The sequence below is a fragment of the Gorilla gorilla genome, chromosome 7 (assembly GCF_029281585.2).
Source record: "Gorilla gorilla gorilla isolate KB3781 chromosome 7, NHGRI_mGorGor1-v2.1_pri, whole genome shotgun sequence".
Classification (NCBI taxonomy): domain Eukaryota; kingdom Metazoa; phylum Chordata; class Mammalia; order Primates; family Hominidae; genus Gorilla; species Gorilla gorilla.
In genome coordinates, this window is record NC_073231.2 from 46,922,730 (window position 1) to 46,935,531 (window position 12,802).

The 12,802-nt window shown below is 44.7% G+C and overlaps 1 protein-coding gene across 19 annotated transcripts in view; it reads left to right on the forward strand.

Annotated features, from left to right (window-relative positions):
• The window catches only part of STAU2 (staufen double-stranded RNA binding protein 2), a 330,469-nt gene that overhangs the window by 294,011 nt on the left and 23,656 nt on the right, over window positions 1–12,802 (forward strand). The window lies entirely within an intron of this gene.

Sequence of the window (12,802 nt, forward strand, 5' to 3'; positions counted from 1 at the left end):
TGCATGTGATTCACTACTCAATAAAATGTTCTGTACAACTCCTGGAATTTGAATCTAGCAGCCCCTGTACTGTTTCCATGTTTAAATAGATGCCCAAATGTGTTTGCATATGCATTTTTCCATACTTGAAACGTATGTCATCATAGAGAAAATATCAGTGGCTGTAAACATAGAGAATGTTATCAGCGCCAGTAACCCACATAGGAACGGTAGGAAGAGAATAATTATCTGGTAAGACGGAATGCAATAGAAACTCCCCAAGACCTCCGAATATGGGCCCCATGCTCGTTCCTGCCTCCACACCAGGACTGTTCTGCCCCCTCCCTTCCTGCCATGAGGAGCACCTGCTCCCTCCCCCTCCCACTTAGCAAACTCTTCCTCTTTCATGTCCACATTTCCAATTTCTTTACATCCTCAGCGAAGCAGGGACTATATTGTACACTTAGGAGGTGTCCAAAAGATACCTGACTGAATGAATGATTGATAACTCTGGGCAGATTTCAGTTATTCTTTCTCCATGTAATGCAAGATGAGAGGTTCCATTTCTTACACTGGATTAATTTAGGCTCACCTATTTTAAAGAGGCCCTATTTAAAGTCTTCTATATCACCAACTGGGACCTGTTTTAAATAGACCACACTGTATATTTTCGATTGCCCTTTTGTGCCTAATCTCCTGCGGCACATTTATTTATTCCCTGTTTGGCTTTCGGTTTTTAACTGAACAATGCTCCATGACAACAAGATAGAAACACATGCTGTTCACAGATCTGAAGATTTTAAGGGTATTTGTCTCACTGCTGAGCCTGAGTCTGCCCACTGGAGAGCATGTCCCATCGTCATTCATTTGTACCAGTACCTGGATCCTTTCTGACATGGGTCTAGACATTTAATCCATCTTCTTAAACTCTAAAAACAGCCAGTGAACTTTGATTTGGATGACACACTCGGACATTAAACCTCAGCTTCTCATCCATCCATCCATCCATCCATCCATCCATCCATCCGTCCATCCATCTCATATGTACTGAACATCCACTATGTTTTAGGTTATGTGTTGGGGCTAGAGAGATACGTACATCACCCCCCCTTGACCACAGCCAGGTGGTGTACAGAGACACGTTGTAGTCTCACATATTATCAGTGTGATAAAAAAAAAAAAACTATAACAGATATATGGGCAAAGCATTCTGGAAGTGCAAAGGACAGACACGAAATTTGGAGAGCACTTTAGGGGAGGAAATGACGGTGGTTTTTCAGAGGAAGATAAGAGGTTAGGGCCTTTTAAGGATAGGGAATAACCTCAGCAGAGGCACAGAGCACCCCTGGGCCTGTCTCTGGAGGTTGTGAACATACCTCGCACTCCTGGTTTGGGCTGCTCTGGACTGCCCTGAGCTGAGGCTGCCCCAGAGCCCAATGGGGACAAGTCCCACATTCTCTCTAGGTCAAGGGAGGTCTGGTGTCAGTGTCTGCTGCAGCAACACTGAGCCTCCTAAACATGATGGCCTTTGACTCCCAACCTGTACTCCTGGCTCCCAAACCCTCCGCCCTGGCCACACAGCCCCTGAGAGAGTAGTAGTTTGACCAGAGACCAAGTTGCTAAATCCCCCAAATCAATCTCACAACCTCTCCTTCCTGAGCCTTTGCAAGTGTAAACTTCCCTACCATCAGATAGCTGTGAGTCTCTAGATAGATAGCTGTGAGTCTCAGAGCCAGCCCAAGCAGAGCGGGCAGGAGGCTTTGTGACCTGCACCTTTGTATGAGGAGATGGGATCCAGATGGCCCTTCTGCCTGCACCAAGGCATGTGTTTGGTAGGGTTGCACATGGTAGAATTCTAGGGTCATGCCGCAAACACTGAGTAGGATGAACTGGCTAAATATTTCCATCTCCAGTTGAAGCTGAATCCTATCTCTAAGCGTGAGCTGGCTTGGACTCCAAGGTCCTGCCTAAACTACCTTTCTCCTAGTGGTGGGAGGACCACTCGACCGCTCCACAGCCACAACTTCCCAGATCTGCATAGGCTGCAGCTCTCACTGGGCACCATTGTCTTGTGGGGAGGCACAGTCCTACTGTGGCTTTACTATAAAGTCATTTAAATCCATGATCTGTGTGTGTTAATATACATCTACAGACCATGCATATTAATCGCCGCTTGAAAGCATGCTGTCGTTAGTCTTTTCCTTGCCTAATACTCTTATTCTTCTCTCTTTAAAAATAAGAAAATGTAAAATGCCATTCAAATGGAAGATGTCATCATGGTCTGTGATTGCTATTTCTGTGTTGAAGAAGAGAGTGGATGGATAAATGATTGGCATGTCCTGTTGGGACAGAGTGACCTAGGACCCCATTCTGTTGAGTCCTAATCTTCACTACCCTTGCCTGTTGCCACCTCTGATTCAGGGATTAAGAAAACATCCCTCCATACAGATACACAGATCACAAAAAGAAGTCTTTCAAATTTGGTTTTATGATCATATTATCAAGAAGCAAAAGTAACTATGTGAGTTGAAGGTAGGCCCACTTAACATTGTAAAAATTAGGTTACAGCTGCAAATGAAATCAGCAATCAGGTAATCCAAGAAGAAATGTAATTCTTCAGGGTTCCACAAATTTTAAATTTGTCCAGTTGGTGTCATATCACAGCTACTGTGTAATATTTTGGCATGTGTAGCAAAACACAACTTTATGAATGTGTGGCATTTTAAAAACTAACAGCCTAAAGTGCAGAATTTGTGACTGCTAGATTGGGGAACAGAATTCCTTTTTTATGGCTTGCTCTATTGAGAAATAGTTTTATTAACCTTTATATTCATTAAGGATAACTAATTTTTAAATAGTCTAATATTCTGAAGGTTTTTTTTTTGTAAAAAATATATTTAGAATTAGGTGATCTTGAGTAAAAGGAACACAACATTTAGTAAAAGTGTACATTTGTTTTCTAGCTACACAGACATGCATCCAAGTGACAGCTTGAAGCTCAGCCCTCTGGAGTGGAGTGGCTGCTGGAGCAAGTCGTCACTTCAGAAAACTGTCATCCTCACAGAGAGAGGGCTACACTGACCCACACCCAGGAATTTGCTTTCTTAAAACAAAACAGATACATGCCTGATCAGTAGCTTTGTATCTTTTTTTTTTTTAAAGATGTTATTTGTATTACCAGAGTTTAATTTCTTGTTGGTATAAAAATTAAAACAAAAATCTACTTATCCTAAGAAATTAATTGCCTCTTAAAAATTTTTTTTCTCCTTCTGTGTTCTAAAAAGAGGTATCTATTTTCAAACTGGTTTAGCTACTCAGGCCTCAAAGCACCTAAGCACTTGTGCCAATTTTCACCAGTTTGGTTTGGGTAGGTAACAAAGTGCCCCTTGATTTTTCCCAGACAGCTCTTAGAATCTAGAGTGTGTTTGCCGAATATATTTGCACATTCAGTGTCCATGTAGAGTGTAAATGATAGGATTACTGAGCAAAGAAATGGGAAGATATGCTTACATAGTCATTGTTTGTAACATCAAATGATAGCTTTTACATTCTTACTCAAATTCACGTGTTTGGGATTAATAATTGCCAGTTCATGAATATACAGCATGATATTTTATATGCTACTACAAGTGAATTTTGCTTCTACGGAAATGCGTTTTCCCTTTTACAATAATTGCCAACCTCTTTTTAAAAAAATCACAGGTGTTTCTTTTGTTTGTTTCTTTGTTTCATTTTACTTTTCTGCTTTGTAATCACATTTTAGAGGTGAGATCTAGAGATTATATTTTTTGTTAAGAAACCTGCAGCTGCAAGTCTTATCTTTGAGAATTATTCCTGCTCTTTTTCAATGTCTCCTTGAAGACACCGAGTCAGAGTCATTTACTAGCCACAAATACAAAATGCATTAGGTTTTAACAGCAGATCTAAATTAAAAACTCAGTAACGTGGAACAAATGGACCCCTAGTTCATTTCCAAACTAAAATCCTAGTTACATTTTATTGTTTCTAAACCTTTCTTACTGCAAACCATCAATCCACCGACTTTCTTCTGGCTCGTTGGAGCTTTGAACTGTACCTTTACGGTGCTATAAATTAGCATGTCACTGAGATACACTGTAATTTGCATTAATTTCTTTAGAGTCGAGGTTGTCTGTCTTTGAAGACATCTTTACAATACTTAGAATTCGCTCAGAAAAGCAATGCCCAACTAAAAGATGTAAAACATAAATTTAAAAAATATGTTTTGGCTTTTATCTCAGGATGGAAACAAAAGTGGTCAAAGTTATGTGTGCAGTTCTGTGATCCAGAACTCACATTCTACTACTTCAGTGTTATTGCTTAAGGCACAGACGTTTAGTGACAGGAAGGAGAGGGAAGAGCACAGCCCTGCTCTCACCCACCTGAAGACAAGGAGCCATTTTAAAGATATTGTTACAGGGGGAAATGGCCAGGGTCATAAAATTGTCAATGAAATGCACTATCATCAGGCCTTCCGTGGGATGCATGGCAGGAAAAGCAAAAGGTCTCAGCCAAGGAGGACAGGGCTTCTCCAGTACTGGGTGGGCTGGGCCGGGCCCAGGCGAGGTTTGCAAGAGTGGCCCTGACCAGGTGCTGCAAATAGGCCCTTTGAGCCTCCTCAGAGCAAGTGTGCAGCGAAGCCCCTCTGTCCTCTGTCACAGAGCCGGGTGTCATGATAGGGAGAGAGAGAGAGAAGAGTTAGAGAAGAGGCAGTGGATAATTAGAGGGAGCCTCTTGAGAGAAAAAAGAAAACCCCCAGTTCCTCCCCTGGGAACCTGAAATACTAGAAAGCGAGCCCCTGGATGCATCAGGAGCTGTCTGTCTAGGGCGGCACCTGTCTGAGAGACCGTGTCTGCCCTGGTCCTGGCTCAGCCCTGCACCCAGCTCCTTGCTCTGCCTTGCTCCAGGCTGTATCCTGCAGAAGCTGATCCTTCTGTGGAATTTGTTTTCCAGCCTTCAAAAACAAAATTACTTGGGAAGGTAAAAGAAAACCAAAGCCTTCAGTCCTTGGGCGGCATGCCACCAAACTCCTTTAACTCCAGCTCTGGGTTTTTGTGTCCCTTTGAAATAGACACGGTTTGGGTTGAACCTGCACTTCCTAGCATCTGGAGAAGAGAAGGAGGAATATACTATTTTTAAAAGGAACATTCTGGAAAGTGTACAAAACCTGATCATTAAAAAAATAAAAGCCAAGTCCTCAGCTGCACAAACAGCCCTTGTTCTCCTCCAGCAAGGTCTGTCAGGAGTGCCCACCTTCCTCGCCCTGAGAAGAGCAATTAAGGAGACCAGGAAGCATCGCTGAGTTGGTCTGCTCTCTCCAAAGCCTTTTCAATCACCTCCTTTGATCTAGTTGCGGGGGGTGGGTAGCCCAGCCTGCTTCATGCCTCAGCCGTATTTGTAGGCACTGTGTTAGAGGAACGCTTTCTCTCTCTTAACATATTTTTTTGAATCCGAGTGTACACATCTGTCTTTATACCCAGCCGCTTTTCTGGCCCCAAACAAGTTCTCTGTGAGTTTCCCCAACTGAGCTCAGTGGGATCTCTGTCAGCTGCAAGATTTATGTCATCTTGTCCAGTCCTGAGAACTGTTCCTTCAGCTTTTCACATCTGGATCTAATTGGAAAGACATTAAGTGCACTGGAAAAGCATATTTTAGGGCAGTTCTTTGTAGACACCCCTATTAAAGAAGCTGACGGCTGTAGGTTCAAGTGGGATGAGCCAAGACAACATCTCAAAAAGTAGAAAGCACAAAATTATGAAAGAGCTGCTGGAAATGAGAAGGCCCTGTTCAAGGATTACGTTTATAGGGTTGCTTTGGGAGAGATGTGGCATGATGCCTGCCAGCTACAGGCTTTGCTGGCAGCGTGTGGATCAGCACACGGATAACTGGGTTCTTCGGTGTTTGTGAGGACGGATTCCTCCTGGGCCTGGTCTCTACATCCTCATGTGCTGGCATTAGGGTGTGTACACACAAACATCCTAAAAGAGCAGGAGGGTGGCTGGTAACTACAAATGCCGTCACCTTCTTGCCTCACTGTCTCCTTTAGGGCAACCACACCCTGAGATGTCTTGATACATAACAATAGAAACATCTAATCAGCTTGGAGCAAAAACAGCACACACACTTGTGTGACTTTAGCAAAATCCCTCACTCCCTAGCCTTCTCCTGGTTTTGCACACATTGTTAGGTTTCAAATAAACACACCCAAGATTGAAGGCAGAGGGTACTTGAGATGATCAGCATTATACAGGTTTTCAGACTTGTGACTTGTGTTCAGAAGGATGATGCAAATCAAAGAACATTTGTCATCAGAAGAATACCAATACTTTGCTTTTCTTTACCTGTATTATATTTTGAAGCCCTGAACTTTCCAGTTGCTCCAGAGCAGTTGAACTTCTCTGAAGTCCTAGCCCCCAAACGTCTTATTACTAGAGGGTAAAATGAGTCTTTAGTTTCCTCTCCTTGGACTCTACCTCATCTCATCCATGGCTTTGGTTAAACAGGGATTCTTAACCTTTTTTGAGCCACGGACTCTTTGGCAATCGGGTGAAACTTATGGACCTCTTCACAGAAGAATAGTTTTAAACTACATAAGATAAAAATGTGTGCAATTTTCCTAAGTTATGTCAACATACAACTATCACAATATTTTGAAAGTAAGTTTTTGCTATAGTCATAAATGTGTTTAAAACATTGGCTAAAAAGATCTCCAGTTGGTTTAATAACTTCTAATATACTTCCAATATTTCTAATATTGTGCCTAAAGAAGTAAGTTTCTGTTACTTATTAATACGTATTTTTAAATGTCTAAATTCATAAAGCCCCCAAATCCATGCATCCAAAGTTACCCATCCTCTGTTGGTTTGAAGGCCATTTGGTTGTCCACTGATCCCTTGCCTCTGCCAGCCCGGCATATCCTGCTGCCTTTGTCCAGGACTGCCTCTTGGAAGGTATCTGGCCCTCCCTGTAGCCCTGGTGGGGAAGTGCTGCTCCCTTCTGAGTCTGCAGAAGGTGCCCAACGGGCTGGGTCCAGATAGTGACCCTGCAGAGCTCCTCCTGCCAGAGGCAGGAGTAGTGAGGGGGCCCCCGGGAAAGGCGTCTCCCCGCCTCACCCCCACCCTAAGCCCTCCTGGGCCTCAGGAGTCCAGAGAGCCAACCAGCAAAAGTGGTTGTAACAAGAAGGGGGTGGGCTGGTGTAGGAGCTTAATCAAGAGGGAGCTTAATCTGTCCTGCAGGCCTCTTGCCGGTGGTCCCACTGCCCACCCAGTCCCAGGGCAGACAGGCCTTCCAAAAACAAATCTGAGCTCGCTGCTGCCCTGGTTCCACTTGGTGCCTGGGAGAATCTGTGCCCCTGGAAATGACACAAAAGCCTTGTTACGGACTGGATTGTGCCCCCATCTCTGTAATTCATCCGTTGAAGCCCTAACCCCCAGTGCCTCAGAATGTGGCTGTATTTGGAGATAAAATCTTTGAAAGAGGTAAAGTGGCGATGAGATCATAAGAGTTGGCCCCAATCCAATCTGCCTGGTGTCCTCAGAAGAGGGGATCAGGACACAGAGCAGCCAGGTGTGCTGCCCAGAAGGGAGGCCCTGGGAGGACGCAGCCAGAAGGCGGCCACCTGCAGGCCAAGGAGGGACCCATCCTGATGCTTGCTCTTGGACTTCCGGCCTCCAGAGCCCAGGGAGAACTGGCTGCTGTTGATTCAGTGGCGGTCTGTGGGATGGTGCTGCGACGGCCCCAGCAGATGCTTGCGGCCTAACACGGAGCTGCGCGGTCCCTGCTCGAAGGCCGCTGTCGGCTGGCCCAGGCCTCTCACCCAGCTCGGCCCTGTCCGGGCACCTTGCTCCTGCGCCGGGGGCCAACTCCAGCTCATCCTTGAGGAAAACCCGGGCTGCCCCTCGTCCAGGAAGTCTTCCCAGCCCCAGCCAGGCTGCAGGCCCCTCCTCAGAGTACCCGCTGTCCGCGCGCACGTGGCGGTGGGAATATTCCCGCGCTGAGCACTGGCTCCTAGCGCCCACGGCAGGGACCGGCTGTCCACTTGCGTTCCCACAGTGCATGCACGCGGCGTCCCGAAAGGGCTGGGTGAACACATACCCTGAACCATCGCTCCAGCTGGATTGTCGTTGCTCTGTCCACCAACTCTGATTTGGGAAACAGATAACCAGGGTTCAAGGCCAGGTGGGTCATCTTCCAGCCCTGTGACGTGGATGAGTCCCGTGACCTCACTGAGACCCCAGTTTCTGAGCAACTGTGAGCTCAGGAACACATCAGTGTCGCTCAATCCTTTTAAGACTTGTGTCTCCTAGCCGGGCGTGGTGGCTAATGCCTGTAATCCTAGCACTTTGGGAGGCCGAGGCGGGCTGATTGCCTGAACTCAGGAGTTCTAGAACAGCCTGGGCAACACGGTGAAACCCCGTCTCTACTAAAATACAAAAAATTAGCCGGGCGTGGCGGCGTGCGCCTGTAGTCCCAGCTGCTCGGGAGGCTGAGGCAGATAATTGCTTGCACCCGGGAGGCAGCGGTTGCAGTGAGCCAAGATCGCACCACTGCACTTTAGCCTGGGACAGAGCGAGACTCTGTCTCCAAAAAAAGAAAGACTTGTATCTCCTTTTAGCAAACGTTAAAATCTTATATCCTTCCTTCCCAAAATGATCCCTGACCCATGAATTCCTGTAAGCCAATATGATTATGCCAACATTTGCCTTCTCTAGTTTAACACTCATGGGTACCTGCAGCTGGGAGGGAGAGGATCAGTTTATGGCAGGCCCATTTTAGGATTTTGCCTAGGGTCCTCCTTGGGAGGGTCCAGTCACTTTGTACCCGGGTTAGTCCAGTGTAAAGTCAAACTAGAATTGTTTTGGGAATGGGTCGGTGGTGGAAACGAGGAAGTGAAGTTGGAAGATGTTGGCTAAAAATCCCATCGATGGATGCCGTAGCCAGTGTGTGCACTCATGGGAATGTCCAGGTGTGTCTTGAGAGGGAAGACTAGCCCTGCTGTCGCTTTCCAGAGGGTGGTAAGATAGATCCTCTCATGTTAGATAATCTCACTTCATTTCCTGATAAAGATGAAGTGTCCCCTAGCCACCCAGAGGGGGGAGGAAAAGGAAAACGACTGCTAACTTTCCATAAGCCTGGTGTCCCCACCAGTGCAGGTGGGAGGCGCCCTGGTTCTTCGAGGGGTTCCACCTCGTGGTCAGCGAGGTTCCTTCGGGTCCCTTCCCTTCCAGGCCCTTGGGGATGCAGCTGCCCTCCTGTTCTCTTTAAAGCTGCTTTTGCCCACAACTTGTTACAAATTTTTAAGAAAGCAATTTGACATTATCTATCAAAATCATATATTTGTCTTATAGATGTAGTATTTGCACAAAATGTTTGTAGAGGAATATCCATTGCAGCATTTTTGGTAAGAACTGGACACAATCTAAATGTTTATTATTATGGGACTGATTAAATCAATTATGGCACAGCCATATGACGCAATGCCATGCAGCTATTAAAAAGAATGAGATAGAGCTGTTTATGGTGTCTTGAAAAGATGTCCAAGATGTATTATTATTATGTGGAAAAAAAAAGTTGCAGAAGAGTTAGCATAGTGATTCCATTTGAGGAAAAAACCAAAAGTCCATATATGTGTATATAAGAATATAATAATTGGCTGGTTGCGGTGGCTCATGCCTGTAATCCCAGCACTTTGGGAGGCCGAGGCGGGCAGATCACGAGGTCAGGAGTTCGAGACCAGCCTGGCCAATATGGTGAAACCCTGTCTCTACTGAAAATACAAAAATTAGCCGGACGTGGCAGCACACGCCTCTATGTAGTCCCAGCTACTTGGGAGGCTGAGGCAGAAGAATTGCTTGAACCCGGGAGGCGGAGGTTGCAGTGAGCCGAGATCTTGCCACTGCACTCCAGCCTGGGTGACAGAGCGAGACTGTGTCTCAAAAAAACAAACAAACAGAAAAGAATATAACAAATAAGATGCACACCACACTTGACTGTTCATAGTAGTTATTCTGTGACATGAGATTGGAGTTGATTGAAGGGTGAGACAGTATGGGGGACTTTCCTTTAACATTTAAATAGTCTTAAACACTTTACAATGAGAGTTATTAATTTTAAAATTAAAAATAGGCACAATGGCTCATGCCTATAATCTCAGCACTTTGGGAGGCCAAGACAGGAGGATCACTTGAGGCAAGGAGTTCGAGACTAGCCTGGGCAACACAGTAAGACCCTGTCTTTAAAAAATATTAAATTAAATTAAATTAAAAATGTAAAATACTGTTTTTCCAAAAGCACAGTTTTAATTTTGTTCTTGTTTTACCTTGCATTTAGATATAATTAAACATTCACAGAATGTAGTAGAAATAGTACAGAGAGGTCCCACGTACTCTGCACACAGTCTCTTCCAGTGGTTACATCTCACTGACCTGTAGGACAGTACCAAAACCTGGAGATCCATATTAGTAGAACACATATGTTGCAGCTCTGTTCCATTTTATCACGTGTGTAAGATTCGTGCAACCACTCAGCGATCGAGATACAAAGCTATTCTGTCACCATGAGGCTCTCCCTCGTGCTGTCTATTCTCCCCTCACACCTACTTCCCCACCATCCCCAGCCCTGGCAACCATGAATCTGTTCTCCATCTCTATGCTTTTATCATTATAAAAATGTTACATAAATGGAATCATAATAACATGACTCTTTGAGATGGACTTTTGTTCACTCAGCTTCATGTCCCTGAGGTCCATCCAAGTTATATCAATAGTTTGTTCCTTTTGATGGCTGAGTAGTATTCCATGGTATGGATGCACCACAATTTGTAACCCACCACCTGCTTAGGGATATTTTGGTTGTTTCTAGTTTTGTGTACAGGTTTTTGTATGGATATAAATTTTCATTTCTTTGGGATAAATGCCCAGGAGTATGATAGCTAGGTTGTAATGGTAAGTGAATGTTTAGTTTTTTATGAAACTGCCACGCTATTTTTCCAGAGTGGCTGAGCCAGTTTACATTCCCATCAGAAGTGGCTGAGGATCCAGTTCCCCCGAATCTTCTCTAGCGTCTGGTGGTGTCACTACTTTTTATGTCAGCTGTTTTAACAGGTGTATAACATGGTCTTAATAGCCAGTGATATTGAGCGTCTTTTCATGTTTGCCATCCGTAAATCCTCTTTGGTAAAATGTCTCTTCGTGTCCTTTGCCCATTCTCTAATTGGATTGTTTGTTTCCACTGTTGAGTTTTGAGAGTTCTTCATGCATTCCAGATACTGGCCCTCTGTCAGATATGTGGTCTGCGAATATTTCCTCCCTGTTGTAGCTTGTCATTTTCCTTCTCTTATAGAGTCTTTCACAGAGCATAAGTTGTAATTTGATGAGGTCCAATGTATCCATTTTTCCTTGACGGTAATTGTATTTTAAAAAATAAAGCTTAAAATTTTGTTTTTTGTTTTGTAATTTTGCACTTTTTTTGTTTTATAATTTTGTTTTGGGGGCTTTGTTTTGTGTTTTGTGATTTTGTTTTTGTCTTTGTTTTGCTTTGTACTTTTATATAAAAAAATGAATAAGGGACTGCTGCCGCCATCTCTTCCTTAGGATTCATCCTCTGCTAGCCTGACTGCAAAGTGGAGTGCAACCCTGCAGAAACCCCTTCCTCTGTGGTCCCTGAATATTCATGTGGGGGCTGTTCCTGTTTTAAGTGAAATAAAATGGAGACAGAATAAGATTCTGGATTTGTCTAAAGTTCTATAGTCCTGCTCACTCACTTGTAAATTCTGACTTCTTTCTTGGCTGATAAGGACGTCTGGTTCGAGTTTGGCTCTCTTTTTATTCATGAGGTTGGGTTTCACTAGAAACCCTCCGCCCTATTCTTTGTCTTCCAGGAACACAGCCTCCCCATCTAGGCGCTCCTTCTAGAGGTGAAGAGTGCGAGGAAGCCTTCCTCTGAAGGCTTCTCCTAGCTCGAAGACACAATGAGAGTTAACAAAGTATGTGCCCCTTGCCTACTGTTAGCATGTGGTCCCTGTGTCCTCTGGAAGTGTCTTCACAGGGAAGCCATCTTGAGGAGGGGAGAAAAATGCAAGTATTTCTTGGCAATATTAAAACACAGAACACCAGTTTTAACATCGCCAGGTCACTGTGCTGGGCTTTGTGAGCCAGACAGCCACATCCACTGACTACAAATGGAGCATCAACTCCATGCCAGTGTTAGTGTTAAAGATACCGAGACACATAAGACCTAACTCTGTCCTGTTCTAGGAACTTACAATTTACCATGGGGGGATAGAACAGAGATTCCTCAGCAAGTGAGTACAATGTCATGGTACCACTTGCAGTAGAAACTAATTACTCACACCTGCTTCCTCAGACTTCTCAGCTCACAGCTACACTACTCAGCCTCTCATGGAGTTAGGTGTGGTCGTGTCACTGGGTTCTGGTCAATGGAATATGAGGGCTTTCACTCTTCATTCTTTTTTTTTTTGATGGAGTTTTGCTCTTGTTGTTGCTTAGGCTGGAGTGCAATGGCGTGATCTTAGCTCACTGCAACCTCCACCTCCTGGATTCAAGCGATTCTCCTGCCTCCACCTCCAGAGTATCTGGGATTACAGGTGTGCACCACCATGCCCAGCTAATTTTGTATTTTTAGTAGAGACGGGGTTTCTCCATGTTGGTCAGGCTGGTCTTGAACTCCCGACCTCAAGTGATCTGCCCACCTCGGCCTTCCAAAGTGCTGGAATTACAGACGTGAGCCACAGCGCCCAGCTGTCACTCTTCATTCATAATATCCTCCTATGCACTACCTTCCATTT